Source organism: Nicotiana tomentosiformis, chromosome 12, assembly GCF_000390325.3.
Source record: "Nicotiana tomentosiformis chromosome 12, ASM39032v3, whole genome shotgun sequence".
NCBI lineage: Eukaryota > Viridiplantae > Streptophyta > Magnoliopsida > Solanales > Solanaceae > Nicotiana > Nicotiana tomentosiformis.
Window position 1 is genome coordinate 3562341 of NC_090823.1, and position 5200 is coordinate 3567540.

Consider the following 5200-nt stretch of genomic DNA (forward strand, 5'->3'; position numbering starts at 1 on the left):
TTAAGGCATCGTGGAGGTTCGGTATGACCAGAAACTTTTTTCCCAAAGTACTTATGCTTTTCTAGATTATAGTTTGCCGAAGTTAGACTTTAGAACCGGTTATGAAATTTTGAAGGCCTTGTTTTTTGTTACGGGTCTCGGACGTCTCCGAGCCATTTTAATATGGCTGTAGCCTTTAGTTTGGGTGTTGCCTAGTGGGCTTGTTACCCCGAGTTATCCGGGCTTGCCTAAGATAACAGTCCCCGAATGGGGATGGCCGTAGCCTTTAATGTTCGGGCACTGCCTAATAGGTCTCGTGCCCTCGGGCTCTGATAGCCCGAGCTGTCCGAGTTTATTTTTAGATGGCAGCCCCCGACTGGGAGTGATCGTTTGAACTCGGATAAAGGCGGCCCTTGGGCTCGATACCTTTAGGGGATCGAATGTAAGAAATTCTTTAAGAGGAAAAGACATTGAGAAATTCTTAAGGGACAAGATATTTATCCACAAGATAGAAACTTCTTTTTATTCTTATGCGTAGTTACACATATGTACAAGTTTTGTGCCAGGGCTCGAGTAGTCAATGAAGGCATGGTTCATTTGATTGTTTGGCCCTTACAGTAAATCCTATCGATTGAGCCGATACCATTCAATCATAAAGTTTCCTTCCTTACTAAAGTCATTATCCGAGGGTGATGCCCTATGTGTTCGGGTCCGAGCGTAGAGAGGCCTCGAATGCTGTTGTCGTGATCTTTGATACCAGTTCGTAACCAGCCTTCAATTCTAAGTTAGAACAATTTATTGTTTCTTCATTATAAACCTTGCCGGAAAATCCATTTGGGATAAAACAGGTTCAAGGGAAAAAAAGTGCAACGCGTGCTTTCAGGTCTAAAGATTGTATCGCTCTTTGATGATTTTCTGCAAGTGTTAGTTCATAATGTAAATAAATAAAAGGAAATAAATGGGATATATCGTACCTTAACAATAGTATCGCTTCAAGTGAGTTATGTTTCAATTGTTCGGTAGTTTCTCACCGTTCATTGTTCAGAGCTTGTACGATCCTTTACCGGTGATCTCGATAATTTGATAAGGTCCTTCCGAGTTCGGCCCCAGCTTTCCTTCAATTGGGTTTTGAGTGTTTAGTATGACCTTTCTTAACACTAAGTCCCCGACATTTAAGTGTCAAAGGTTGGCACTTTGATTGTAATATTTCTCGATCCGCTATTTTTGGGCGGCCAACCGGACAAGGGTTGCTTCGCGCCTTTTATCTAATAGATCTAGGCTCGTGTTCATAGCCTCGTCATTCGATTCCTTGGTTGTATATCAAACCTAAGACTTGGTTCTCCGACTTCGAGTGGTATTAGAGCTTCGACGCCGTAAACCAGTGAGAACGGGGGTGGCCCCGGTACTGGACTTCGAGGTCGTACGATATGCCCATAAGATTTCGGGTAGGATTTCCTTCCATTTTCCTTTGGCGTCGGTCAACCTTTTCTTGAGGTTTTTGAGTATGTTTTTGTTGGTCGATTATGCTTGTCCGTTCCCACTAGGGTAGTAGGGTGTTGATAGGGTCCTTTTGATCTTATGATCATCGAGAAACTTGCTAACTTTGTTGCCGATGAATTTTTTCCCATTGTCGCACACGATCTCGGCCTGCATTCCGAACCGGCATATGATGTGGTCCAAAATGAAATTGATGACTTCCTTCTCCCTGACCTTTTTGTATGCCTGGGCTTCCACCCACTTAAAAAAATAGTCAGTCATAAATAATATAAATTGAGCCTTACCGGGTGCCCACGGAAGGCGGCCAACGATATCCATTCCCTACTTCATGAACGGCCATGGTGACAAAATCGAATGCAGCAGCTACCTGGGCTGATGAATCATCGGAGCGTGTCTTTGACATTTATCACATTTTCGTACGAACTCCTTCGCGTCCTTTTCCATATCGATCCAGTAGTAGCTATCTCTGATCACTTTTCGAACCAATGATTCTACGCCTGCATGATTTCCAGAGGTGCCTTCGTGAACTTCCATCAAAACGCACTCGGTATCCCCTGGTCCTAGACATATCTCGAGTGGGCCATGAATGTTCTTCTGAACAGGGTTCCGTCTTCGGACAGACTAAACCGGGATGCCTTTGTACGTAGGGCCCTCAATTCTTTTGTATCCAAGGGAAGTTTTCCGGTCTTTAGATATTCTATATATTTATTTCTCCAGTCCCAAGTTAGGCTCGTTGAGTTAATCTCGGTATGGCCTTCTTCCACTACCGATCTCATAAGTTGTACGGCTGCCCCCGAGCTGAACTCGTCATCCTTGACCAATGACCCTAAGTTAGCAAGGGCATCAGCCTCACTGTTTTGATCCCGAGGTACGTGTTGCAAAGTCCATTCTTTGAACCGATGTAATGTTACCTGCAACTTATCCAGGTACCTTTGCATTCGTTCTTCTCTGACCTCGAACGTCCCATTAACTTGGTTTACCACAAGGAGGGAGTTGCACTTGGCTTCGATCACCTCTGCCCCCAAGCTTTTGGCTAGTTCGATACCTACAATCATGGCCTCATATTCGGCCTCGTTGTTAGTCAATTTCACAGTCCTAACAGATTGTCTAACTACATTGCCTATTGGTGACTTCAACACGATGCCAAGTTCAGACCCTTTTGCGTTCGAGGCGCCGTCCGTAAAGAGGGTCCAGATCCCCTAGGAGGTTCCTGAGTTGATTAATAACTCTATTTCGACCTCGGGTATTAGGGCCGGCGTAAAGTTGGCCACAAAGTTTGCCAAAATCTGGGATTTAATGGCGGTCCGGGGTCGATATTTAATATCGTACCCATTGATTTCCACGACCCATTTAGCCAACCGGCCTGAGAGCTCGAGCTTATGCATAACATTCCTCAATGGGGAAGTAGTCACGAAACATATGGGGTGACACTGGAAGTATGATTTTAGCTTTCTAAAGGCACTTAGCAAAGCGAGCGTCAGCTTTTCTAGGTGAGGGTACCTAGTTTCGGCCTCACCTAGGATCCTGCTAACATAGTAAATTGGAAATTGCGTACCTTGTTCTTCCCGTACCAAGACTCCACTTACTACTATTTCTGATACTGCCAAGTACAAGTATAGTTATTTGTCTATCTTCGTCGTGTGAAGCAGCGGTGGGCTCGATTGATACCGCTTGAGTTCCTCCAAGGCCTGTTGGCACTCCAGGGTCCATGAGAAGTTATTCTTCTTCTTTAATAGTGTGAAGAACCGGTGGCTTTTGTCGGAGGACCTTGAGATGAATCGCCCCAGGGCGGCTATGCGCCCGGTTAATCTTTGCACGGTCTTCACGTTGTCCACAACCGTGATATCTTCAATGGATTTGATCTTGTTGGGGTTGACCTCAATTCCTCGGTTGGATACCATGAATCCGAGTAGTTTACCTGACCCAACTCCAAACGCACATTTCTCCGGGTTCAGTTTCATATTGTATTTCTTTAATATGCTGAAGGTTTCCTGCAAATATTTTAAATGGTCTTCTGCTCGCAAGGACATAACCAATATATCGTCAATGTAAACCTCCATTAATTTACCTATTTGTTCCTCGAACATCCAGTTTACTAGGCGTTGGTAAGTGGCACATGCATTTTTTAACTCGAATGGCATCACATTATAGTAGTATGTGTTGTATTTAGTGATGATGGAGGTTTTTTCCTGATCACCCGGGTTCATCCATATTTGGTTGTACCGGAAGTAGGCATCGAGAAAATTGAGGATCTCGTGGCCGGCCATGGCGTCGATCATTCGATCGATGTTGGGCAAAGGGAAAGATTCCTTGGGACATGCCTTATTCAAATCCTTATAGTCTACAGACATTCTTAATTTGTTCCCTTTTTTAGGGATTACCACTACATTTTCTAACCAATCCGGGTATTTAACCTCCCGAATGGACCTATTTTAAGGAGTTTAGATACCTCGTCCTTGATGAAAGTATGTTTGACCTCGGGTTGGGGTCTCTTCTTCTGCTTGACCGAATGGAACTTCGGGTCCAGGCTCTGCTTATGAGTGGTTATCTACGGTGAGATCCCTGTCATATCAAAGTGGGACCAAGCGAAATAATCTTCATTAGCAATAAGAAATTGAATGACTTTTTCCCTGAGCTCGGGGCTTAACCCCTTGCCCAGGTGTACCTTTCGATCGGGCAAGTGTTCACTCAACACGACTTGTTCCAGTTCTTCGACCATTGATTTTGTAGCATCCGAATCATCGGGGGCTGTGAAATATCTAGTGACCCCATAATCATCGTCCTCATCTACCCCTCATTCCTCTGATTCTATCGAGGCTGGTATCAGTGATTACTATTTGGCCTCGTTTTTGACCATCTGGTTTGGATCCTCCGATGTTGTGATTGTGGATACTGGGATCACTTCATCGACCGCGAACATTCCCTTGGCGGCCGGTTGTTCCCCATAAACTGTTTTGACTCTGCTGGGTGTTGGGAATTTCAGCACCTGGTGCAGCATCGAGGGTACTGCTCTCATGTTGTGGATCCATGGCCTCCCGAACAAAGCGTTGTACCTCATATCTCCTTCGATCACATAAAACTTAGCTTCATGGATGGTCCCCGTGGTGTTCACTGGTAATGTTATCTCACCCTTAGTGGTTTCACATGCCATGTTGAATCCGTTTAGAACTCTGACTACAAGCACGATTTGATCTTGTAGTCCGAGCTGCTCCACGACCCTCGATCAGATGATGTTGGCCGAGCTACCTAGATCTATTAACACACGCTTAACTCGAATTTTATTTACGAGTACAGATATTACCAGTGCATCGTTGTGGGGCAGCACGATCCCTTTTGTGTCCTCGTCATTGAAAGATAAGGTTCCTTCTGGTACGTCATCTCAAGTTCATTTTTCCCTCGTGATGGACACTTTGGTGCACTTCAACATCGGCCCCTAAGGGACATCAAACCCACCAATGATCATGTTAATGACGTGTTGAGGTTCTTCTTGTTCGGTCTATTTGTTAGAATCCCTATTCCTGAAATGATTCTTAGTTCGGTCGCTCAGGAATTCTCGAAGATGCCCGTTATTGAATAGTCTGGCTACTTCCTCTCTCAACTGTCGGCAATCCTCCATTATGTGGCCGTGAGTGCCATGATATTTACACATCTGGTTAGGATCCCTTTGGGTTGGATTGGATTGCAGAGGTCGAAGCCATTTGGTATCTTTGATGCGTCCGATAAT